Source organism: Anabrus simplex, chromosome 6 (genome assembly GCF_040414725.1).
Source record: "Anabrus simplex isolate iqAnaSimp1 chromosome 6, ASM4041472v1, whole genome shotgun sequence".
In the NCBI taxonomy this organism is placed as follows: Eukaryota; Metazoa; Arthropoda; class Insecta; order Orthoptera; family Tettigoniidae; genus Anabrus; species Anabrus simplex.
The window spans coordinates 276,416,018-276,443,961 of NC_090270.1; the positions used below are offsets into that span (position 1 = coordinate 276,416,018).

The window sequence follows — 27,944 nt, forward strand, 5'->3', positions numbered from 1 at the left end:
CCAGTGATATGGGCTGCTGTTGATCGCTGTCCTGAAGTATGCCGAAGGGCCGCTGTTTTCCAATGATACCTGATTCCAAAAGCCTCCCTATGATGGTGTTGATACAGGGTAGATACGGTGACCCATGCGGCACCATGTAGGAGAGAAAGAAGAAGCGGTACCACTCACTGATCACATGAGCAGACTTGTGTAAATTCTTTATCTTTCCCATGAACATATTAACAACCGACTCTGCCAATACAATAGCAGCGTCACGATCCCGAGTTATTTTCTCAACAGGGTCTTCTTTTAGCGTCCTTATATTTACGAAGGTCAAACGAGAATGTAGGCGTTGCATAACATCCAAGTCCCAGCCATCGAAAGAATCCTGAAATACAAATCGAGAGCAATAATTGTGTAGCGGCGTATGGGAGCATAAATTATACAATTATGAAAGAAAATAAAACATTTGGAACATTCAATAAAATTTAGAATCGTTAAAACCATATCATAAAATCAAAATTAAATAAGGTAAAACACACGGAAACTAACAGCAGGACGTGGACAGCGGAAGGAACCCTACGAGGTTGTGGATCGAAGAAATTTTGTAGCCGAAACTTCGACCAGTTAATACCTACTTATAATTAATACTTATTTATTATAAAACATTAAAGAAAAGGAAATAAGGAACACTGCTGGTAACATAAACACAAGAAAATAAAAAACCTGATTAAATGAAGTAGCATCAAAGAAAATTACAAGTTGAACATCTGAAGCAACCACCTTCACCAAAGAAAAAAAAAATACAGGTCATAGGAAAACATTTTGAAATGAATCAGAGTTAATGCGGTCAAGACTCAAGCTTAATGAAAAATGAATTTAAGTTTAAAAAAACTGTTAGGAAAAGCTTGCCTCGTGCCAACGTGAACATGGATGTACAGTAAAACCTCATTACACCACCGTAAATTACAATCGATTTCTGATAAAAAAGATCGACGGATAAATTCCCGTGACAAATTAAAACGTGAAATAAAATTAAGTTACATGATGAAATTTAATTTCTGCTCACCCCAAGAGAAGGTAGATTCTCTATGGAGCACAGAGCTCCTGGACAACACGTTCGCTCTACATGACGCCGAAAACAGAATTAATACACCCTGCGGCGGGCTTTCCGAACGTAGCCCACGCTAGATGGTGTAACCGTAAACGGCACAGCAAAATTAATGACCAATGACCGCACAGAAGTTACCTTTCAATTTATCTAAACTAATCAAATTTCAATGTTTAATTGGACGCTTGTTATCCTGTCCTTGGTAACATCTTGAAACTTGTATCTTGTGCAAGTCCCAGAAAAATCGACACGTGTGGTACAGGTGTCCAACAAAGAAATAAAAAATGTAAATTAACTAAATTAGAAATAAATAAAATTTAATTCAATTTTAAATGATCCAACATTTGTTTGAAGAAGACCAAGTATACAAACTCCCGCAGCACACGTCACAAATTGATTAATATAATATTGGGTTTTCTAAAAATCTGTATTCTGCTACACAACGGTCAGCAATTATATTTCTTTAAAATTGTAAAAGAGAATGTTACATAGAATACACAATAATTCATTTAGATATTTATTAATATGTTCTGGATACGTATTTATTAAATTTGACCTAACTCCCCACATAAAAATGTTAGTTGAAAGTCACAATGGTTTCCTCTTGAAAGCTGTAGACGGGCTGTGTTTACAAAACCTTGGTGGGGGTCTTCCTGTTTGTATCATAGTTGGGCAATGAGAGAGGTCCGATCCTTGAGCTACCGGCATGAGCGCGGGAAGAGTCGAGAGCAGCTGACTTCTAATAGTTTGTGCTGTAAAGACTAGATGGCAATATGCGATGTCAAGGCGCAAGCAAAGCCACAGCAACGTACCTGGCTGAGTATATTATGTTTACCCAATTCAATCGTGCAGCTCGTCTGCAGTTCATTGTTTATGCCGTATTCTTAAACAAGTTTTTATGTAGGCCTGCAGTATTTCTATGAGTAGGTCTGCACGTAGTAGTGAAAGAACTATTTAATTATCACATGTAGAAATAATTAATTTTGCTTTTTACGCATATCGTAATGAAATGAATATAATTGAACGTAGACATGATATAGGCTTTTGGGCTTATGTCGTGTCAAGGAAACAATGTGAAACTCTTTACGTTTCGTAGAGAATTTTGCTCCGCTCTTCAGAATATCTCCAAAGAGGATAGAATAGATGCTAACCATTGGTTGCTGTACGTAGATCCGTTCAGTCGTCACCAGATGGCTCGCTGTATGCTGGCACAGCGCTAGCATTCCAAGCGGGAGCTGACGCCAACACTTACCACTTACAGCGCTCAACGGTTAGCATTCTTAAATTCAAACGGTCAATATTTTAGAAGTCTTCCTCGCGAACAGTCGAGATATCGATGGGCATATGGAATGATTTAAAGTATCGGTAGACTATCGATTGTGAAGCGTGACTATGTTCAAATACAGTAGAGACAATACACGACACTGAGCGAGATATCGAGGGACAGCTATTGGAGCTCACTCTAGCGGATAGACCTGAACGGTACTGATTCTGTCATAAGAGCACGTGTATTTTTGTGTGAAGTTTTTGGTGTTATTTATGCGTTTTCAGTGAGTTGGCATAATTAAATAGTAGCGTGTGTCATTCCTTGATATCTCCTCTCAACATGAGGGGAAAGGTATGTGCTGTGTTTGGCTGCAGTAATTACGAAGTAGAGAAAAATGCGCGGTCGTTCTTCAGGTTCCCTCGTGACAAGAACATGTAAGTAATATTGTGTTTGCATTTATATTCTTCCAGTGACAGTGATTTTTATAGTACTTCATAATCTTCTGACCTGCTCGACCCATGTTTTAACGGGCTTAAAATATAATACGCATATTTTATTGTGTAGTGCAGCAGTTAACCTTCAATACCGATGTGTTGTTGTAGGTGTGATCTGTGGGTTTTGAAATGTCACAGAAGCGATTTGGATAAAGTGTACAAGAAAGAAGGGACGTTACGCTTGTATAAGAATTATAAGATCTGTTCAGATCATTTCCAGGCCAGCGACTTTAAAAATCCTCGACTATACAGCCAAGGGTATGTTACATTTTTACTCTAATTGTACGTAAATATTCCTCAAAGCATCACTATCGACAACATTTTCAAACTTTTCTTTCTTTTATCCCTCTTCTCAGATTAAAGCCGAGATTTTATAGATTTTCTTTCTGTTAGTAGGCTTCATGTTAAGAGGAAAATTGTCCAGCTATTAAATGTTAACTCATTGCATCATATGTGTAAGGAATGTGCCGATATTTTTATTGACAAATGTCTTAATGTGATGATACAATGTTTTCAAATGAGGAAAAAAGAAAAATCCAACCGTAAGATTTCAGGCAGGTATGCTAAAGCTCAAAAAGTAATGCATAAATGGAAGATCAAGCCATTTCACGGCAGTCCATTTCACACCTTGTTTATATGTCTAATTTCAGTCTTTGAATAATAACCTTTTAAATAATTCTTCATTCATTTATCCAGAATTGCTTTAGCAACTTCGAAGTTAATATCTCAATACCACTTTCTTTCTAGACGTAATTTATTTATCCATTTCCGTATATACATTTCCATTGATATTTGAATTTAGCGCGATTTGTTCAGGTCAAGTCACTAGGAGCGCCACCGTCGAATTGTCTCCCATTTTAGCAAGGCGAAATCCGTAAGTGTCGTGTATTGTCTCTACTGTATTTGCTATGTTTTCATTCGGTTTGAAATTAGTTATAAGATAGTAATGTACGTTTTGTACTGCGGCTGTACTAGTAACTAGTAATACGTCATTTGCTAGTAACTACCGAAATGTGGATTGTTGTATTACACTATCGATTTTTATAGCATGTTTCTTTTATTGGTAGGGATATAAGCGGAAATATTGGGACTAGTAACCCTTGCCTACGTTATAATACAAGGCCTGGAAATAGAGCCCGTAAAACGCTATGAAAGTGGTTATACTGAAGTTCAATGCCGGGCCGCTAGGATCGCTTACCTGCCCCCTGTCTACCAGGCTCGCGCCTTTAAACGTGTTCATTAACTGAGTTGGTTGTGAATGTATTATGTATTTGTCTGATGTTAAGCATTCGCAATTCCAGTCATGGTTTATTCACGATAAATTAAAGGTTGTGGTATTTCGTTTCACAAGTTTCCAGTGAATGTTCAATGTTCGAAACATTATACAGAGGAAGTACCGTATTAGGTATGAGATACGGCTTCAAGCTGATCGAAGTAGGCCTCTGTTCCTATAAGTTTTGATCCGAGTTACGTCATAACATTCGGGCGATCCGAAAATTTGTCACTGAACGTTTTTTAAACTATGCTACCGCGACCGGCAATCATTTGAGAGGCATCTTCAAACTCAGAAATCTTAAATTAGGAAACCAACGAGGAAAATAATTTACCCAACAAATTTCACGAAAATGAATGTAGCAAGAGCTAAAAATATTGTATTTTCCCCTGAAATAATCTCTGGTTTGAAAAGTATGGAGGTGGTTTTGTCCCGAGAACATAAAATACAGTTTAAAATAAGCCATTTGTTTTATGGAGCATTTTATTAAATTGTTCAATGCGCATAACGTCTGCAACACCTCAGATGGGACATATTCAGGAACGAGAACAAACGAGCATCTTTTAACCGGGCGAGTTGGTCGTACGGTTAGGGGCGCGCGGCTGTGAGCTTGCATCCGGGAGATAGTGAGTTCGAATCCCACTGTCGGCAGCCCTGAAGATGGTTTTCCGTGGTTTCTGATTTTGACACCAGGCAAATGCTGGGGCTGTACCTTAATTAAGGCCACGGCCGCTTTCTTCCAACTCCTAAGCCTTTCCTATCCCATCGTCGTCATAATACCTATCTGTGTCGGTGCGATGTAAAGTCACTAGCAAAAAAAAAAAAAGCATCTTTTAGCACTGAAGATGAACTCCTCAGTTGATTAATTAATGATTTCCTGTCATATATTAAGAAACTTAAAATGCATTCAGAGAAAGTAAAAAAGAATCATGAGAGAAATGTATCAGGCATAAATCTTGACTATCCAGTCCACTGTGGCCTGTGTAAAATACCTCATAAGTATACATTTGCATTATGCATTGACGAGGAACCTAACGAGCTATGACATCGAGCTCTTCTTCAGCTACCTAAGACGCCAAGCGGAATACAATGACATTATGGTTTATGTGGCAAAAGAAAAAAACAGACTGTAAAGGCTGTTTAGAACATATCTGTTCTCCAGCTACTCAAAGTCCAACATTGTGTCTTATTCGTTTTCAAGATCGAGGAGCCCTCAGATACCGGAAATCATCGTCTGTGGCACTTCTGCAGTGAACGACGGAATTTGTCACTTCCGCTACGCAGTACTTGTCCCGAAGAGAGTTACTAAAAGGTGTACGGTACGTTTATTTTTTCGAAAGACATGTTCAACAGTGAAATTAAGTGTGGAAAGTGTAAAGGCGACAAACCACCTCTTTTTCTACTATGAAAATTTCTGAGACCTCTGTTAGACAACATTGCTTTGAGCCACTCAAGTAAAAGAGTGAAAGTTTTGAAACTTGATAAGAAGCCCCTCAAAAGGAAAGTTTTGAAACTTCAATGACATATCCAAGCCAATGCAGCACCACTCTATAAATAAAGTACTGTCAATACTCGTAAAAACATTCAGTTCTTTTTATTTAGGATACGGTATACTTTACTTATTGACATATACGGCCATGCGAATACAAGGCGGCAAGACCGCGATCCTAGCGGCTGAATGGTGAACTAGGAAGCAACCCGTTTCCACGAGTGCATTTCAAGGCCTTGTATTATAGCGTAGGCCACAGGGCGTAGGCAACGCTAGTAACAAACGTTACACGGTCTTCGAGTGAAGTGATTGGAAAATGAAATGCGTTGGTCTATAAAATAAGATAAAATGTCCTGATTAAGGTAATTGTGGTCATTATGTTTTATTTTAAATAAAATGCACTTTTGTGCCCCTAACCACAAGTTAATGAATGTAATATTGTCTTCATGAAATAACAAATGTTAGATAATTTCATACGAAGGTTAGGTTTACACCTTATTGTAATGACACCACATATTAAAGTAATGTGAATACAGAAACTAAACTAAATGAAAAGATAAAGGACCAAGTAATAGTGCATATATTAATTTTAAAATAATTCCATTCATTTAAGGTTAATGTTCAATCATTAGAGGTTCTTGGTCAGTATATGGCAAGTATTTATAAAAACTATAACATCTATCTATTGATAAAGTGCACAATAATAAAATTGCATTTATTATTATACAACTTTAAGTCGGATGAGTAGCGGCGATTAAGTGGGGTGAGGGGGGGGGGCAGTCGCACCTCCACTTTTTGGAGAGGGCCGATGACATTAGATGTTAGGCCCTTTAAACAACATCATCATCATCATCATCATCAACAACGTTTTGGAGAAATAACATTTTTATTCCATTTTAGCCTGTTAAAACTAGGAGATACAGGAATTATTAAAAAAAAGGCCATTTGTACAAGTCCTCTTGTCTTATCAGAAAATTATTTTCTTTATTATCTTTAATCATTACCAAAATTATTAGTGGAAATACGCACAAAATATCCTTTGTCCCGGCTAACCGATTTGTATAGCGCCACAGCAAAATAGTGGAGACTTTGCCTGTGCTATGAGAAAGGGTACCGGGATTATATATATATTTTTTGCAAAGGTCATAGACATTGAGGTATGATTCACCACCTTGCCCCGTGCATTCGTCAGTCTGGCAGTCTCGTTAGTGCCTGTTAGTTTCTTAGTGAAATACTAAGGCCCGGTTTCATCAACACATGTTAGTACTTAACAAGGTGTTAAATCATTTTAACATACGATTTAAGAAAATTTGCGTTTCATCAACAAATGTTAACATTAACAAATGTTAAACTGCGTATTAAAGTTAACATCAGCCATTTCCAATGTTAAATGGCTTACATTAGCATTTAGCAACCTGTTCCAAAATGGCTGCTGTGAATTTCGCTTTCGAGGCGGAATTGCTCTATTTAGATCTTTTACAAAACAATCCTGATCGAAGAAGAGTTCAGCGACGTAATGACTTTGAAAATTTGACGGATCCGAAATTTCTTCATAGATACAGGTTATCGAAAACAGTCCTTGCTAAGGTTGTTGACGAAATTCAAGTGAGGTTAGAATATCCTACGAAGAGAAACTTACCTCTTTCTCCAATGTTGCAGGTACTGATAATATTACGAGTTTTTGCTACTGGTTATTTTCGCATAATGACCGGGACAATGCTGGAATTTCTAAAGCCACTGTTAATAGAGTTGTTTGTCGAGTGTCTGCAGCAATAGCATCCATGAGAAGGAGGTATATAACATTCCCTTCAGTAGAAGAGCGTCAGCAAATTATCCGCGACTTCTATGAAATAAGCCGTTTTCCTGGTGTTTGTTCTACGTGCAATATATTACACACATGTAAGAATCCAGTCACCTGGAGGCAATTGGGCCGAAATATATCTTAATCGAAAGGGATATTTCTCAGTTAATGTTAATGTTCAGGTGATTAGTGAGCCTAACCTCCAAATCAGGGATATACTTGCTAGGTGGTCTGGTTCTGCACACGACAATACAATATTTAATAACTCCCATATCGGAGCACAGTTTGAAGTAGGACAACTAACGAAGTGATTTTGTTAGGTGACAGCGGATACCCACTAAAAAAAGTATCTGTTTACCCCATTGAAACCCTCGCGGTCTTTTCCCGCGCCTCGTCCTTTTATTTTATCGTCAAGCCATCTGTGCGCTTGCACTCAATAACTTATATATATTTACTAATTCAATTAACAACTCTTTTTCGAAGGAGGAAAGATTAGAACTACGATTCCGTTTCACTTCACGCGCCATATTTTACAGCTGTGCTCAAACAAAAGCGCATCGGAGCGCGTTGTAAAACAGCATTTTCGTACCACTGCCTCCTTGATTCGCACCAGTTCGCAATATTGGGAGAGTTAACAGTCGATTAGTTAACATTTCACAAAAAAAGTTTGATGAAACGCAAGAAACCTAACAAGATGTTAAATTTCTAACTCCATATTAACTAACTACTTGTTAGTATATATTTAACATGTGTTGATGAAACCGGGCCTAAATGATTTTAATTGTATAATCACGCCTTTTCTTTTTAATTGTAATAGATGTCTAATATTGTTCCTTTGGTGAAAGTGTTATTGTATAGTATTGAATCAAAATCTCAAACTATGATTACCGCATTTAAGTTGGTAAACTGTCAATCTTTACCTCTCTGTCGAAATTCGCTGAGAGAAAAACCTTACCATTTTATGGCCTTTTTTACTTTTGATGTATATATACCCCCCCCCACTACGCTAAATACCACAAACCCACGTACTGTTTTGTTGTCTGTATATATTTTCCCCCCGCACTTTTAATTCCCAGTCACCGCTACTGAGTGGGATATCTATTCATTCATAATAAATGACTCTGACTTCACAAATGAAAAACCGAGTGCAAACGGAAACAATCGGTTGTAAGGGTAGTTAACGACTATCGAAAAATTCGGTGGTTTTCATTCGACAGTCCCATCACTTAAGATTTTCTTCTGAAGATGCAGAACAAAGTTCTCTGCGAAACGTAAATGTAAAGAGCTTCACCTTGTTTTGTTGATACGGCATAAGCCCAAAAGCCCATATCATGTCTACAAGTACGGTCTGTGAAAGCATCAATATTAACATACTTAGGACAAGGCGTTTGTATACAAAACAACTTATTTTGTTTCCTAACGGTAATATAATGCACTGAATTGAACGAGATATTAGGCACTGTACCGGGCGGTACACCTCTACTCCGGTTATTTAAAAGTTGCGCCAGATGAAATTCCTCTTCTGGTGGAAATCTGAACTTCATCTACTCTATTAATTTTCTAGTTTCTCACAAGATGTCACCACTTGGAAATTTTTGAGTTTGTGAACTGTGTCACTTTTGATGTGTTTTTGTTTCGCTTGAAGTAAGAAGTGTGAACTTTCTCTTCTAGAGGACACTACTGAAGAATTACAATAGTGCAACCTAGTGCGAAATCAAAGAACTATTTTGTTGGAGAAATTTTTATTTCAAGAGTTTGTTCTTTGTTAAATTTCTTTCTGTTATTGTTTAAGTTGGCTGTATACCCCTCTCTTTCCCCTTGTTTTGCATGTAGCCAATCCCGAATTTCTTAAATTAATTTCTATCCAATCAGATGTATCTTCCCCCAACTTTAAGCGATTGCGGGGTCCTATCCAATAAAAACATTGTGGGCGGGTGTTTTCATTCCCCTAACGCCTAGAAACTTCCGCGAGAGTATATAAACTGCTGATTTTGGGGTCTCCGGGCCACTTCTGTTCCATCTTTCAGTGTATTAAGTACCGAGCAGGAGGCGGGAAGCGCCTCTTTCTTCTCCAGCCGTTCAACACAAGGTAATGGCCAATTAATAACATCTTTTCTTGCTAGGTCGGCAGTTTAACTCTCGCGGCGGGTTCTAGGTCTTCCACCATGTAACTTTCCTTTAAAATGTAAAAACAACTGGTATCTATTCTATCTTTCAAACTACATATTGGGATAGAGAGTGCTTAACCCTCTCGAGCTCCCACTCACATTGTTTTGAGGTGAACTTATTTTTTTTTGCAACCTATTCTTCAGTAAGGTAATGTAAGTTAGTATTTTCTTAAGTCACCTCAGTAGTATGGGATTAGCCCTGGCATCAGCGGCCTAGAGCCAACGTAGGTTTTAGAAACAAAATGTATTAGGAGTGCATGTTCACCTCCTCGCAAATTGTTACTTTAGAGGTCATTTAATTAACCTTCTTTTATTTACTAGACCTCAGTAGATTGGGTATTTTACCCCTGTGTATATAGTTTTGGAGGCCAGCTTAAACGTGGAATTCGGAGTGGCCTATGATAGACTTTTATTTTAGGGCAAGTGACTCCTTTGAAAATTGTGTTCTGCCTCTAGGAGGCTTTTCTATGTAATTGGAAGCAAACGTTTCTGGCATGTGTGGGGGTTTTCGGCCCCTTTGTTCAATAGCGTATTTGTAAAGTCGGGCTCGTTGCTCAAGACTTATGTATCTGATTCTCGAAGTCCCGAATGGGGTAACTGTGTAATTGTACATTTCAAATTGTGTTTCTGCTACTAAGTACCTGTCTATTTGTTGTTACTTAAATTTGAAAAGAAAATATAACCTTGTTAAATTTTAATAGTAATTTCACTCTGTAGCTTGAGACCTATTCACCACCCAGCACCTTCTTTCATGCATAACTACCACAAACAGCGGTAACAAGTGGTAGCAGAGCGTGGTTGAATGGGTCTCAATTTAGCCCCTTTTGACGGCTAAACATTGCTTTGATTCGAACTCTAACAATTGTCTCAGTTGCTGGAATTTTTTGAGTTTTTCTAAATTGTTCTGTCATCATGCCCGGCCCTCGCGATGTTCTCCTCCTTAACTATTTGCGCAAAGAGGAGTTGATATACGAGTTAACTATCAGAAATGTGCAATCTGGAGGCACGGTTGCAATCGACACCAACAAGCTTAGAGAGTCCCTTGATTTGCCCATTTCCATCCCCAATTTGGGAGAGAAAGAAATTGATGATTCTCTTTCCACGATCGTCGAGAATATTACTGGGCTAGCATCCGTAGTTAGTTTTTTTGATGAAAACGATCCGTCTCCTAATCAAATTAAGCGTGTGCAAGGCAGACTACATCACTTTTCAAATAGAGTTAATGATCTGTTGTCTCTAAAGGTGAATGACGTTCAGAGGAAGGAAGCTAATACGCTCCTTGAAACTATTTCTGAATTATCTAGTAAAGTCACCCTACTGTTAACTGGGGAAGTTCCTCCCAAATCTGATCAACCCTCTATTGTGAACGCAGGTAGTGAGGAAGTGCCTCCCAAGGGAGAAGTCAATAGAACAACCGTTGCTGCTCAAACTATCCCTGCCCCATTGGACAACGAATCTGAACGCCGTGCATCGTTGAGTAACATCCGTTCGGAGTTGACTTCCTTACCATTGAAACCTTTGCCTACTATGTCGCCCGGGTTCAGCAGCTTGCCTCATCCATTGGCAATGTTGCTTAGAGGTATCTCTAAGTTTTCCGTCAACACCACTAGTGATGTAATTTTATTTTTAAGATTTCTAGTGGAATTTCAGGATCATGCTCTTGTTTTTTCTCTTTCGCCATGTCAAATCTTGCAAATTATCTATCCGTATGCTATTGGTATTCTCTCTGATAAAATCGTAAGAGCCATTGCCGAGCAATCATCTATTGAGGATTTCCATGCCCATTTGCTAGCTAACTTTATCCCGGCTCGGGCCAGGTCCTCCCTGATTCAGAAGTACTATTACCGTGTACAGCGCTTGGATGAAAACTTGGCTGATTTCGTACAAGATATCAAATTCTACACCAGGGTGTTTGCTCTGCACTTTCCTGAAGATCAGATTGTGCAGGCTATTGTAGAAGGTATTTCACCATCCTACAGGTCATATTTGTGTTTCGCGGCGTGTCCGCAAACCTTCTCTGAACTTGAAGCATTGGCCGTCTCAGCGGAAGGAGTTAGATACGCCGATTCTTTGCGTGTCGCGAAAGAACCCCCGCCTTCCTTTAGTAACACTCGGCCTCCACCTCGCCGACCAGTCAATCCCCGTAAATGTTATGCTTGCGGGTCGCCTGAACATCTGCGGAATAAGTGTCCTCTGATCAAGTCAAGTGGGACAAGGAATGGAGTAGGGTCATCACAAGGCTGTTTTAAGTGTGGGGCCTTCTCACATATCGCCAAGAATTGCCCAAACGCAAATAGCACCCCCTCCTGCTCAACTTCTGGTGCAAATTCCAGCTATTCCAATAATAAAAAGTGACTAGCGGCGTCGGCTGAGTCGGCTAATTCTGCTTTCCAAGGCTCAGCCCCGGGCAAAAAAGTCGAGAATTCAGGGAATGAGCAATCTTCAAATTCATTTTTTGAATGCCCCAGAGAGTGTCTTAGGATTGCGGCGGATACCCCCGCACCTGTTCCTTTTCTTAAGATTGAGTTAAATAACGAGCCTATAACAGCTCTCTTAGATTCAGGTAGTGTTTGCTCTATTATTTCGGCTGATTGGTATTCTAAATTGAAATCTGTTTGTAAACTACCTGACTATGTCTCATCTCCCATTCAATATGTTTCGGCTAATTCATCTCCATTAGAAATTCTAGGTTCTTTACATGTCAAAATTCGTATTTTCAAATTCACATGGAAAATTAAACTGTTTGTTGCTAAGCACTTGTCTTGCCCCATTATATTGGGAGCCGACTTTATTTCTCACACTGGTCTTGTGCTCGATCTTCAGTCTAGGTCGTGCACATTCAAATTTGCGTCCAATTGTAAAATTCCCTTGTTAAAGTGTAACTCTGCATCATGTTCTTCTATTTCGCCTACCCAGGATGAGATGTTGTTAGACCTTAGACATCTACCTGAGGAGCAGGCTGATAGTATTCGTAAATTGTGTCAGTCGTTTCCCGAGGTGTTCTCTGATAATCTGGGTGTTACTGACCTTATTGAATACAAAATTGAGGTCACGGATTCGATTCCTGTTCGCTTTCCTCCTTATAGGCTGTCTCCTCCTAAAATGAAAGCTCTGAAAGAAATCATCGATCAGATGTTGAAGGATGGTATTATTAGGCCCTCTAAGTCAGCGTATTCTTCGCCTATTTTTCTAGTCCCGAAACCCCAAGGAGGCTTCAGGCCTGTCATTGATTACAGGGCTCTCAATCGGAAGGTGGTGTTGCAATCTGTGCCCCTTCCCGACCTTCATTCTTGCTTTTCATGGTTTCGTAAGGCCAAGTTCTTTACTATCTTGGACTTGAATCAGGCCTATAATCAAATTCCCCTTGCTGAAGAGTCTAAACATCTCACAGCGTTTGCCACGGACTGGAATTTATATGAATACAACCGCGTGCCTTTCGGGCTCCCCACAGGAGCAGCTGTACTCACTAGGCTACTAGATAGGGTCTTTTCCGACATCAAATTTGAGTACTTATATCACTACTTGGATGATGTCGTCGTATTTTCCGAAACCTTTGAAGAACATCTAGATCATCTGCGAGAAGTTCTCAATCGCCTTCGTAAGGCTGGGTTAACTGTTAAGTTGTCCAAGGTTGCCTTTGCTAAGCCCTCTATGTCATTCCTAGGGCATATTGTGTCACCTGATGGTGTAGCAGTCGATCATTCTAGAACACAGTCCATCCGTGATTTTAAACCTCCCAAGGACATTAAAGGTATCGCCAGGTTCATTGGCATGGTGAATTTCTTCAGGAAGTTCATTCCTAACTTTGCTAATAGAGCGGCGCCTTTGAACCTTCTTCGTAGGAAAGGCATCAAATTTGAGTGGGGACCTTCTCAACAAGCCGCTTTTGAAGACCTTAAATTAGCTCTCTGTAATGCCCCTGTACTTGCTATGCCGGATTTCTCGAAGAAATTCATCGTCCAAACCGACGCGTCGTCGTCGGCGGTAGCTGCAGTCCTTCTTCAAGAGACTGAACTAGGGAGGCGACCCATCGCCTATGCGTCTAGGACATTGTCAGCTCAAGAAGCCAAATATTCCATCTATGAGCTCGAAGGTTTGGCAGTGTTATTTGCCTTAGAAAAGTTCCGCCTCTATCTGGAACATGTCAAATTCGACCTGGAGACAGATAATCAAGCCTTAAGCTGGGTCTTAGGTAGGCCGCGTCGTACAGGTCGTATAGCCCGTTGGGCCATCCGTATTTCTGCCTTCCAATTCGATGTACGGCATATCAGAGGTACTGAAAATGTTGTTGCTGATGGACTCAGCCGTATGTTTTCTGACGACGTCGAGACCCATGAACCTGTCGACTGTTCATCACCCTCCGAGTCCATACTATCTGAGGTTAATGCCATCCTAACCGATGCTCCCATGCTCTTTAGAGATATTGAGAAGTACCAACGTGAAGATCCGACGCTGGCTCCGATAATGGAAACCCTTTCTTCTGGGGAACATGTTGTCCCTTATGTTCTGAGGAATGGTGTTTTATGTTGCCCTTCGAGGCATGACAAGATGATGAAAGTTGTCGTTCCAGCGGTTCTTGTGCCTATGATCTTCAAGTATTATCATGAGACCCCATTAGGAGGGCATCTTGGTATCTTTAAAACTCGTGAAAAAATTCGTGAAATGTTCATCTGGAAAGGTATGGACGGTGAAATCCGTGAACTTGTAAAAGCTTGTAAATCTTGTTTGCTTAGTAAACCTACCATGTCCACTAAGGTAGGCCTTTTGTCTTCTCATCAAGCGGCGCGCCCCATGGAACGCCTGTATATTGATTATGTAGGACCCTTCCCCCAGTCGAAGGGAAATGCCAACAAGTTCATCTTTGTGTGTGTAGATGGTTTTACAAGATTTTCCTGGTTATTTCCGACTAAGCTGGCTACCGCTCAGTCAACCATTACTTGCCTAAATTCTATTTTTGCTTCTTTTGGTCCGTGTCAATATATGGTATCTGATAATGCTAAGGCGTTCACATCAAATTTATTTCGTAAATTCTGTTTTGACTTGTCCATCTCTCATGTAACTACTTCTGCTTATTACCCACAACCATCTCTGGCTGAACGGGTTAACCGTAATCTCAGGTCCGCACTTATTGCCTATCATCATGAAGATCCTTCCAGGTGGGACACGTCCCTGCATTGGATAGCTTTTGCTTTGAATTCGGCGGTTCATGAATCTCACAAGTTTACTCCAGCTTCTTTGATGTTTAAGTTTGTTCCCAACACGCCGCTCTCGAACCTCTGGTCTCTGAGTGACATTCTGCCCGAGACAATAGATCCGGACAACATTAAAGATCTTTGGAAGAAGGCTAAAGCCAATCTTAAAGTGTCTCATGAAAAGGTTAGGGAAAGGTATGATCGTGGACGGAGACCCACCCCTTTGAAGGTAGGTGACCAGGTTATGGTCAAGAACTTTGTTCCCGCGGGCAAGCTTGCCCCCAGATTTCATGGGCCTTGTGTCATTCTCGATTTTCTTACGCCGGTTACCTTATTGTTAAGTAATCCAGCCACCGAGAGGATATTTAGAGTTCACCTGTCCCAGGTGAAACCGGTGTAATTTTTGTGTCAACTTGCTTCATATAATTTTATAGGAATACGATGGTTATATTTTTTTTTTGAGTTCCGCGCTTAAGGCTTTCTGCTCCTTCTATAATATTTTGTTTTATATATAAGCTGTTCTTGTAAACCTCCCTCGATTGTTTAACTGCCATCCTGTCTTTGCCACGGCCATTACCACGCTCCCGTCTCCTGCTCCAATACACACTGCGGCTTCATAATATTAAGTTATGCCATGGATGTTTGCACGCCGCTAGCCCCTCAACCTCTCCACAAGCCGGTACCCTCAACGAAGATGATTGTCCAACACAATTCTGCCGCCTAGCTTTAATGTTTCAGTGCCCCCGCAGCCGCTCAGCGCCGTGCAGCAACTGGGGAGGGGGATGGGCCCCCTCCTCTCCAGCAAAGACGACATGTGCCCGGCGAAGCCGGAGCTCTCCTCCCGGCCAAGGCTGATGTGCGGCGCACGACCTGCTACTGGCCCGCAGCCTGTATATGTTCACCGCGGGCGCGGCGTGTTTCAACACCTCTGCTCCCCTCATAGTGCGGGCGAGCGGTATCTCAGGGTACTTGAGGGGTCCGAGCGGCCTCCTTTGGACGCAAGCTGCAACGGCCGGCCTGGCCACCCAACTTAATCATCGTTAACTACATGAACTGTTACAATCAACATAACTATCCTTGGGAATTCAACAGCAATATTTGGTGGACATTGCCAATCTTTCCTTCACTTTTAAGTATTAAAAGTTTATCTTCAGAAATTTAACTTTTACAAACATAAAGGCTTCACTTCTCCTGCAACAACAAAATTTTGGAACCGAATTAAGAAATTTCTCAAATACTTCCGCAAGTTATCTAATATCAACATCAAAACTTGGAACTTATTTTCAAACAAAAGGTTATGCTCTTCTGTGTTACCCCTTGGAGGAACTTTTGGGGGGGGAGGTCTGTACCGGGCGGTACACCTCTACTCCGGTTATTTAAAAGTTGCGCCAGATGAAATTCCTCTTCTGGTGGAAATCTGAACTTCATCTACTCTATTAATTTTCTAGTTTCTCACAAGATGTCACCACTTGGAAATTTTTGAGTTTGTGAACTGTGTCACTTTTGATGTGTTTTTGTTTCGCTTGAAGTAAGAAGTGTGAACTTTCTCTTCTAGAGGACACTACTGAAGAATTACAATAGTGCAACCTAGTGCGAAATCAAAGAACTATTTTGTTGGAGAAATTTTTATTTCAAGAGTTTGTTCTTTGTTAAATTTCTTTCTGTTATTGTTTAAGTTGGCTGTATACCCCTCTCTTTCCCCTTGTTTTGCATGTAGCCAATCCCGAATTTCTTAAATTAATTTCTATCCAATCAGATGTATCTTCCCCCAACTTTAAGCGATTGCGGGGTCCTATCCAATAAAAACATTGTGGGCGGGTGTTTTCATTCCCCTAACGCCTAGAAAATTCCGCGAGAGTATATAAACTGCTGATTTTGGGGTCTCCGGGCCACTTCTGTTCCATCTTTCAGTGTATTAAGTACCGAGCAGGAGGCGGGAAGCGCCTCTTTCTTCTCCAGCCGTTCAACACAAGGTAATGGCCAATTAATAACATCTTTTCTTGCTAGGTCGGCAGTTTAACTCTCGCGGCGGGTTCTAGGTCTTCCACCATGTAACTTTCCTTTAAAATGTAAAAACAACTGGTATCTATTCTATCTTTCAAACTACATATTGGGATAGAGAGTGCTTAACCCTCTCGAGCTCCCACTCACATTGTTTTGAGGTGAACTTATTTTTTTTTGCAACCTATTCTTCAGTAAGGTAATGTAAGTTAGTATTTTCTTAAGTCACCTCAGTAGTATGGGATTAGCCCTGGCATCAGCGGCCTAGAGCCAACGTAGGTTTTAGAAACAAAATGTATTAGGAGTGCATGTTCACCTCCTCGCAAATTGTTACTTTAGAGGTCATTTAATTAACCTTCTTTTATTTACTAGACCTCAGTAGATTGGGTATTTTACCCCTGTGTATATAGTTTTGGAGGCCAGCTTAAACGTGGAATTCGGAGTGGCCTATGATAGACTTTTATTTTAGGGCAAGTGACTCCTTTGAAAATTGTGTTCTGCCTCTAGGAGGCTTTTCTATGTAATTGGAAGCAAACGTTTCTGGCATGTGTGGGGGTTTTCGGCCCCTTTGTTCAATAGCGTATTTGTAAAGTCGGGCTCGTTGCTCAAGACTTATGTATCTGATTCTCGAAGTCCCGAATGGGGTAACTGTGTAATTGTACATTTCAAATTGTGTTTCTGCTACTAAGTACCTGTCTATTTGTTGTTACTTAAATTTGAAAAGAAAATATAACCTTGTTAAATTTTAATAGTAATTTCACTCTGTAGCTTGAGACCTATTCACCACCCAGCACCTTCTTTCATGCATAACTACCACAAACAGCGGTAACAGGCACAATAAAAGTGTTAAAAGTTTAAATCTGTTAAGATATGCGGGCCTTCACTAGTTGTAACTGAGAGCCGTGCAAGCAGCTGCTAGGCTGTTCTTACTCTGCTCCTTTACTTGCCTGAGCCGAAGCTTTGCTCGTTGAGCCAAATTATGCCCGCCTTTGGTTTTTATGCTCGGTTTTGGAAACTCACGCCCAACTGTATGTAACCCTGCAGGAGCTGTAACCGACAGGACATTGCACTCTCTGAGCACTTCACTTGAACACATGTTGCGTTACTGTCCACAGGTTGAGAAACTCCGCATTTCCCATTGGAGCTTAATCTCACCACCCTAATAATTTGTAATATATTAAACAATGCAGCTTCCGAGAGAATTCAGTCCTTTTCAAGTGCGTAAGCATTGAGCCAATCATAATCAATCATAATCGCAATAATTTATCAAATTAATACATTTAAAAACAAATTTACGACAAATTTGACAACGCAGATGTGTTCAAGGGCCGAAACTAAAATCATTGATGATTTCCAATATATTTTTTTTTCATTTTGAATAATAAAATTAACATCATAACGATCATCTCGATAATATTAAGAACTATCCACGCCATTACAATCCTACATTGTGTGTGTCGAAATAAAAACTCATTCCATTTTCTAACTCTGAGCGTAATTAAAATATGAGCCTCGGAAGTTACCGTACAAAAACAATATTACCAGATAATATTTACGACTCTTTCTGTGGACGCAATTACAGTTAGGAAAATATGTTTTACACGGTCTTGATTTTAAGGTTTTGCTCCATTTATTTTCAAATTTTCGACTTTTTTCAAAAGACCAACTTCAGTTTATCCGCTTGAAGTGGAATGTCTCATGTGAAAGTTTTGACGTCAAATTTAACACTTGCTTTTACCCCTACACCAAAACGATTTTTGTACTTTTAGATGTTTTGCACAAAGCACATGCAGGCACCAAAGTATAATAAAATATCGAGCTCCGACTAGAAATACTTCCAAACAAAACAATCAGTTATGAATTAAACCAAAGAGTTAGATAATAATTATTGGAATGCCATGTCTTACAACGATTTTTTTAATGTGTTCATGTACGAGAAAAAGTAAGGTTTTTAAGAAAATTAATACCAGTTTACAAGATTTTGATTAAGATTTCAGTTTTAATTAATGTATGCCTGACAGGGAAAACAACAAATACATTTTTCCATTTTGAATAATAAAATTAACTTCATAACGATTATCTCGATAATATCGTAAACTATCCACATAATGTGCATGGCATTAATACCCTTTATTGTATGCGTCAAAATGAAATCTCATCCAATTTTCTAACGCTGAGCATAATTAAAATGTGAGCCTCGGAAATTACAAAAAGTAATATTACCAAACAATATTTACGACTCTTCAAAATTTCCCTTTTTAAAGCATATTTCAAACCTCCACCTACAAAATGAACCTCAATCACTAACATACACTGTGATTTAGATATTAGAGGTGGGGATCGAACGCACCTCTAATCAGTTGACCCCCCGAGGCTGAATGGTCCTCGTTCCAGCCCTCATACCACTTTTCAAATTTCGTGGCAGAGCCGGGAATCGAACCCGGACCTCCGGGGGTGGCAGCTAATCACACTAACCACTACACTACAGAGGTGGACTGGCAGTATATGATGATGTGAAAATGATCCTCGTTCTCTGTTCCATGTTTCTACTTGTCTCCTCCTTCCATCACCGAGCACCAAAATATTTTTTTTTTTTGTAAATAAATATATAAAATCTAATATAAATCCTATTGACCTCTATGACGTACAGATTTTAGTACAACACTATGGGAGGAAACCATGAAAAAATCATAATTATCCGTGAAACAGTAAGAGAGTTATGATGGAAACAGTGATATATTGTTAAAAAGGCGGGAAATTTTGAACATTTTACTTTAAAATGTTAATAATTAGAATTTTGACATTATTGAAGTTGCTTCTGGTTGCCAGGAAGCATGCCAATACTGGGATATGTGCAGCAGTTGTCAACAACATTTGTAGCATATTAAACAATCGATTTAATATTGGCCTATTTTCCTCGTGTTAAGCTGGTCTGCCCTCTGAAAGACAAATAGCATCAAATTGGGAGGGAAAAGGGCTATTTTTTGAAGGGAACCAGAAGCTTATTTCTGGGAGTGAATCAGCGTTACCTGATTGTTGTTTCTAATATCGCAATGCGAGTTGATGTCACTTTCTTACCTTAAACATAACGTTGTGCGTCTGGATGGGCAAACCAGACTCGTCCAGTTGTTGAAGAGTGTCAATATCAGGTCCACGGCGTGGATTGGACATGACTTCAATGAAAGCTCCCTGCAGTAGACTGTTGAAAACTATGCTGAATACAAGACAGCCTCCAGCCAAAAGTCGCAGAGGTCCATGACTGAAGCTGAGAATATGGTCGGCAGGAATTCCTAGTATCATGACTAAAGTGTCTGTGGGATATCCTCTCTCAACCTGCGATAGAATCCAAAAATAGTTTATTTCGGAGCATATACAGTCATAATAATAACTTAAACTATGTAAAGATGGCAGTATATCTTCTTCTTCTTTATCTGTTTACCCTCCAGGGTTGGTTTTTCCCTTGGACTCAGCGAGGGATCCCACCTCTACCGCCTCAAGGGCAGTGTCCTGGAGCTTCACTCTGGGTCGGGGGATTCAACTGGGGAGGATGACCAGTACCTCTCCCAGGCGGCCTCGCCTTCTATGCTGAACAGAGGCATTGCGGGGGAATGGGAAGTTTGGAAGGGATAGACAAGGAAGAGGGAAGGAAGCGGCCGTGGCCTTAAGTTAGGTACCATCCCGGTATTTGCCTGGAGGAGAAGTGGGAAACCACGGAAAACCACTTCCAGGATGGCTGAGGTGGGGATCGAACGCACCTCTACTCAGTTGACCTCCCGAGGCTGAATGGACCTCGTTCCAGCCCTCATACCACTTTTCAAATTTCGTGGCAGAGCCGGGAATCGAACCCGGACCTCCGGGGGTGGCAGCTAATCACACTAACCACTACACCACAGAGGTGGACTGGCAGTATATGATGATGTGAAAATAATCCTCGTTCTCTGTTCCATGTTTCTACTTGTCTCCTCCTTCCATCATTCACTCTTCCCACGCTGAATTGTCTTTGTGTTTATCAAATGTTCCTCTTCTTTTATATGAATTAAGCCTTGATTTGTCACGTGTTTATTCCTTCACATTACATAATTAGGGGCAATTACAATGTTCAACAGTCGACCCCGCGGTGTAGCGGTAGCATGCCTGCCTATTATCTAGAGGCCACGGGTTCGATTCTCGGCAAGTCAGGTATTTTTACCTGGATATCAGGGCTACTTCGAGGTCTACTAGCCTACGTGATTACAATTGAGGAGCTATCTGACGGTGAGATAGCGGCCCCGGTCTAGAAAGCCAAGAATAACGGCCGAGAGGATTCGTCGTGCTGACCACTCGACACCTCGTAATGTGCAGGCCTTCGGGCTGAGCAGCGGTCGCTTGGTAGGCCATGTTGCGAGACTGTTGCGCCATCCTTTGTTTCTTTTGGAACGTTCAGTCGCGTTAATGCTAAAATGACTAACTGGTTAGCATGCTGTCCTTTGATCCTAGGGGTCGCAGGTTCTATTTCCGGTCAAATCGGGAATTTTTAACCTTCATTAGTTAATTCCTTGGCTGCGTGTGTGCTGTTTTCAGTGTTGGATACGGCCCCACCTTCACAGATGAAGAACGTCAGGTCTTTCCGGAGGCCATATCCATTAACCGTGTTAAAAATGACCAATTTATGTTAAGTGTATTTCTAAACAGTCCGCCTCTGTGGTGTAGTGGTTAGTGTGATTTCCCACTTCTCCTCTTCCTTTTCTATCCCTTCCAATCTTCCCATCCCCCCACAAGGCTTCTGTTCAGCATAGCAGGTGAGGCCACCTGGGCGAGATACTGGTCATCCTTCCCAGCTGTATCCCCCGACCCAGAGTAAACTCCAGGACACTGCCCTTCAGGCTGTGGAGGTGGGATCTCTCGCTTAGTCCGAGGGAAAAACTGACCCTGGAGGGTAAACAGATAAAGAAGAAGATACTTAAATACCAATGTTCTAGATATAGGCCTGTTATATAAACATTTATTCTTCTTCTTAATCTGCGTACCCTCCAGGGTTGGTTTTTCCCTCGGACTCAGCGAGGGATCCCACCTCAACCGCCTCAAGGGCAGTGCCCTGGAGTTCAGACTCTGGGTCGGGGATACAACTGGGGCGGATGACCAGTACCTCACCCAGGCGGCCTCACCTGCTATGCTGAGCAGGGGCCTTGCGTGGGGATCGGGAGATTGGGAGGGATAGACAAGGAGGAGGGAAGGAAGCGGCCGTGGCCTTAAGTTAGGCACCATCCCGGCATTTGCCTGGAGGTGAAGTGGGAAACCACGGAAAACCACTTCGAGGATGGCTGAGGTGGGAATTGAACCCACCTCTACTCAATTGATCTCCCGAGGCTGAGTAGACCCCGTTCCAGCCCTCGTACCATTTTTCAAATTTCGTGACAGAGCCGGGAATCGAACCTGGGCCTCCGGGGGTGGCAGCTAATCACGCGAACCACTACACCACAGAGGCCGACAACTTATTTATTACGTGTTAAAACATTAAAATAGTGGCACGCGTGTCATAGGTTCGCTATCCCTGGCCTAGGGTGACCAGACTACAAGTATTAGGATTAGGCCTCATTTAAGATTAGAATATACCGGGCGAGTTGGCCGTGCGGTTAGGGGCACGTGACTGTGAGCTTGCATCCGGAAGATAGTGGGTTCTAACCCCACTGTCGGCAGCCCTGTACATGGTTTTCCGTGGTTTCCCATTTTCACACCAGGCAAATTGAAAAAATAGACTTTCTTAACATGAACCATAGACCCCACACAGAATGCCATTTATTTATAGAAAACCAGTACTTATTATTATTATTATTATTATTATTATTATTATTATTATTATTATTATTATTATTATTATTATTTTGCACGCTTTCGTGGTAATGATATTGAAGCAACTGTACAGATTTTAGGAAATCAAAGCGCAATAAACCTTAATTTACACTACATTTTAACACAGAATTTGAACCTATAAATTGCCGAACAATTCCAGTCGTAGCAATGACCACCGCCTTCTGCATGGTCTTGCAGATTTTGATGTTGACATCCAACTTCTTCAGTCGTTCCACCAGAGTTCTAGGTACGTATAGCAGCTGTACTCGAAAGGGTGATTGGTACAATTATCACCTCTTTATAGTGCCATAGTCTTTGAATATGTTCTGCCTGTGGTGTATACTTGTTGATTTTCTCGATATAATTTTCATGGAGGTTCCCGGTGTTCGGGACAGCTATTTCGACCAGAACGGCACGTTTTATCTCCTTTTCTAACGCCACTATATCCGGTCTGTTGTGGATAGTCGTCTTATCCGTGATAATTGTTCGGTCCCAGTACATTTTAATCTCGTCATTTTCGAGTACAGTTTGAGGGCTATACTTAAAATAGGTAAGTCTTTCATCAACCAGTCTGTATTTAATAGCAAGTTCTTGGTGCAAAATCTTGGCTACCGAATCGTGGCGTTCCTTATACTGCCTTCCAGAGAAGTGTTGCTCCACTTGATGACTGGTATCGCTTAGGTGTTAATCGCTTTGCTGTTCAGGCCTAATTTTAGGTTTAACCGGGTCCGTCTAACAAATTCCTCAACCAACTCATACTTATTATTGCAGTATTTAAAGTGAGCATCTGGAAGTAACATGATGGATGGTTTTTTTATTTTTTTATTTTTTTATTATTTTTTTGGCAGCTATATCGGCACGAGTCCCTCATGTCGGTTGTGTCTCTCACCACTTTTTTCAAGTAGCTTCTGGTTGGATTGAGTTGGTCTTGTATAGCCAATATAAAATCTTCTGTTTCGAGGAACATTTGCCAGCCAGTCAGCCAAACGTTCTATGCTTCTTGTGTTGTCTAACTAAGTAGGGTTGCTTCCCACGTAGTGGATATGTTACCCATGCGTCCAAATTTTGCAAATCAGTTGTTACTTCTCGCTCTAGGACTTGGGTTGTTAAGAAGTAATATATACCGGGCGAGTTGGCCGTGCGGTTAGAGTCGCGCGGCTGAGATCTTGCATCCGGGAGATAGCGGGTTCGAATCCCGCTGTCGGCAGCCCTGAAGATGTTTTTCCGTGGTTTCCCATTTTCACACCAGGCAAATGCTGGGGCTGTTGCTTAATTAAGGCCACGGCCGCTTCCTTCCCACTTCTAGGCTTTCCCTATCCCATCGTCGCCATAAGACCTATCTACGTCGGTGCGACGTAAAGCACATAGCAAAAAAAGAAAAGAAGTAATATAACATCCATTTGACATATGATTCAGTGCAGGTCTGAGTTTTTAGCTGATCTATGAAAATATTCTCTCATTGATACTACTTGCCGTGCTAGCTGATCTTCAATGTCCACAATACCATGACCATCCAGACGGCGTGGCAGATTCAGTCGCTCAACTGCTGACTTTGAGCGGTGTTTTCCTTCCTTGGTCATCAAGCAGCGCAGTTTCTTTTCAATATTTTTGATATTAGTCTTGCTCCACTTTATAACTCCGAAGGAGTAGCTAAAAACTGGTATCGCATAGGTGTTGATCGCTTTAATAATATTTTTGCTGTTCAGGCCTGATTTTAGGATTAACCGGGTCCGTCTAACAAATTCCTCAACCAACTCATACTTATTATTGCAGGATTTTAAGTTGACATTTTTACATTTTATATACGTCTGTCTCAATCAGTACCGTAGCCAAGATCGGTCGATTGGTGGGGGTGGGGGGATATAATTTGATGATAGAACATAACGAAAGTGCATGTGTGGTGCGCGCATAGAAGATTATAAGGATACTGGTACAAGTGAATTATGTTGATATATAGACTTAAGTACACTACAAAATCTTACATTAAAATACAAAACAAGAACAATACTATCAAGGTCAACAGTTTTACAGCGAATGGTACAGTAGGTTTAGTTTACAATATAAAATCCAACTTTCGAGGCTTCTTAGAAAACATATTCAACAGATTTATTGGTTCTACAATCATGACTCTGAATGTCTATTTAGTTGATCGTCAGTTCCTGTTTATTTTATTTTTGCCAAAACTCATGGAGTTCGTACCCCACTGTCGGCAGTCCTGAAGATGGTTTTCCGTGGTTTCCCATTTTCACACCAGGCAAATGCTGGGGCTGTACCTTAATTCAGGCCATGGCCGCTTCCTTCCAATTCCTAGCCCTTTCCTGTCCCTTCGTCGCCATAAGACCTATCTGTGTCGGTGCGACGTAAAGCAACTTGCAAAAAACTCATAGGGTGGGGGTGGGGGGGTTCTAACCTCCAGTATCCCCCAAACCCCCGTTGGATACGCTCCTGGTCTCAATAGTTTGTTACATTTAGTGCCAAGCAAAACAAACTGTAATTACAATACACAATGAGAAATATACATCAAAGCTTTGTGATAAATAAAGTTTAAACACGGTATAAAATACACGGGACGGTTCACGAAAAACGGTACAATATGAGTTCCGTATATGTATTTTTTTTTGCAATTGGCTTTACGTCGCACCGACACAGATTAGGTCTTATGACGACGATGGGATAGGAAAGGGCTAGGAGTGGGAAGGAAGCGGCCGTGGCCTTAATTAAGGTATAGCTCCAGCATTTACCTGGTGTGAAAATGGGAAACCATGGAAAATCATTTTCAGGGATGCCCACAGTGGGGTTCGAACTCACTATCTCCCGGATGGAAGCTCACAGCTTCGCGGCCCTAACCGCACGGCCAACACGCCCGCTCGTATATTCATTGTTGGGACAGCGGGACACTTTAGAGAAATAAGCGACAATCCCGTACAATAAGGGACGTCTGGTCATCCTAGCCGGTTCGAGTCCCGTTGGTCGAAAAAAATGTTCTCCATCAGAATGTTGGGCGGCAGGGTAGGAGAGTTGGTGGTATACAATTTCTAATCACTAGCTTGCGTACCAAAAGCCTGGATTCGGTTCCAAACCAATGAAATGAAATGGCGTATGGCTTTTAGTGCCGGGAGTGTCCGAGGACAAGTTCTGCTCGCCAGGTGCATGTCTTTTGATTTGATACCCGTAGGCGAGCTCAGCGTCGTGATGAGGATGGGATGATGATGAAGACGGCACATACACCCAGCCCCCGTGCCAGCGAAATTAACCAATTATGTTCAAAATTCCCGACCCTGCCGGGAATCGAACTCGGGACCCCTGTGGCCAAGGGCCAGCACGCTAACCATATAACTAGAGGCATGATTTTTCGCATTAATTTTTGAACGATTTCGCGAGAAGGATACTAATTATCGCGTTGTTTCGCAAAATAGATATTGCCGTATCGCTTTAATGAAATTCTAAAATTAATCATTAAAGGTTTCATTACTATCACTGATTGTTGATTGTGGAGGTTTAATTGATAGACTGCACATACCTGGTACATACTATTCTATTTTTTTACTCTGAGCTTTCGTTTGCATATTTAATTAGAGTTCTATTGTTGCCTGCCGTTTCACTGTTGGAGTGCTAAATTTACGTTCTGAATGTTCCTTATTTTTAAAACAATGTTTTGAGACAGTATCTTTTTTCTCCCAATCGATACGAACATTACAAAATTTACACATTAAAATATTGCTTTCCGAAGCGTATAAACCTTCACTCGCAAACTGTTTAGCTCTGCTGTGCACCGTAACACTTGTCGACCGACCCATCTTCGCTACTGTCTGTGATCACTTTCTTAATTTTACCTGACCACGAAGCCGAAATACACCGGTCAATTGTGCTGCTTGTAGGCGTCATTAGGGATTCCAGGGTTGCACAATGCCGTGAGGAGACAGGCTGCGGTGGGATTACCAGCCACCAAAAAAACAACATTCCAAACATTTGGTTTGGCAAGAAGCCTGGAGACAACCCCTTTTCTTTGATGCCATGTCTTAAAGAGATTTTCCATTGCATTAATGATAACATATTTCTTTCCTGTTGATGAATCTTTCTTCGCTCTTCCTTTTCTTTTCATACATAATCTTGGAACAAAATTTCAAGTTCGTTATTCACTACAGATTTCGCAGTAATATCGGCTTATCGCGAAATAATTGAATTTCGCTTTAAAATGGCCTTATCGCTTTAATTCGCGAACGTAATATCCATATTTTCTTAACCAGAAGCATATGTTTCGTAAAGATATCGCAAAATCGCTTCAAAATATTTTTTGTCGCGTTTATCGTTATTGCGAAAAAATCATGCCTCTACATATAACCATGGAGCCGGACTTCATATGGAATGAGGGCTTATGACGCTGTTGATGGTGATTAAACCGTCGGATGGATACGTCAAGCATTGAGCAGAACCGCTGGTCCTACTCGAGAGGAGTAACCTGTGAATTGGCACCGCGTTTCACCCCGTCTCTTCCTACTATCATGTATCGCGTTATTCATTTCATCTCACTAACTCCTCTGTACAGTTCTGTGTAAAGAGAACTTCACCCTTCATACAACATGTGTTGGAAGGACTATGTGGTTGCAAGGTACTGTGAGGGGAATGAGTACACTGTACTTGAAATTGTTTCCAACCGGGCGTGGATGATCGTCATTTTGGAAACGTGATCGGATATTCACTTGCTTATCTGTCTACCGATGTGGCGAGTGCTTCTTATATCGAAATTATGGTTCTATGCTGTATTTGTCCACGTCAGTGTATATATTTTATTGGTTTTATTACTGAGTCGAGTGAGGTCCACAACTCACCCTCTGCAGGAGATATCTTACTCTTGACGTGGTGTCCAGGTAAAACAGGAGTAAAACAATTTTAAGCTCTGTAGGCTTTTCCAGGAAACTTATTTTTGATATAAAGGTTAAAGGCAGGCATTTATTCACGTGGAGACACATGCACCGTCACTGCATTGTCCTACTGTTACGATCTCCTCTACATGCAACGTATATTTCCTACCTTCGCATGCTGCTTTTCACCGACCGCGCCGCCGCTGCTTCACTCACTCTACTGCTCTGCTCACCTGCCCTTCCGCCTACTCCATTCATCACATGACTGTGACGTCATCTTCTTCTCCACGCATCGCCTTCTCCGCTTGCTGTGTGTGCTTGTGCTAACCTCTATCGGACAAGTGATTATGACGTTCTTATTTCTAGAACACGCTGGCTTTCAGCTTCTCTATTCTTCTCGACGCTTCTATACCGCTACACATTCTCTGGCTCCACCGCTCTAAAGTTGAGTCTGCCTTTGTCTCGGAGTGGTGGAGCA

General features: G+C 41.1%; 1 long non-coding RNA gene across 1 annotated transcript; it reads right to left on the reverse strand.

Moving 5' to 3' along the window:
* Positions 1–259: 259 nt before the first annotated feature.
* Positions 260–27,702, reverse strand: LOC136875735 (uncharacterized). Its single transcript, XR_010860509.2, has 3 exons — positions 27,636–27,702; positions 19,854–20,108; positions 260–367 (listed from the first exon to the last, which is right to left on the reverse strand). It is a non-coding gene; the product is annotated as an uncharacterized lncRNA (long non-coding RNA).
* Between the last annotated feature and the right edge of the window lie 242 nt (positions 27,703–27,944).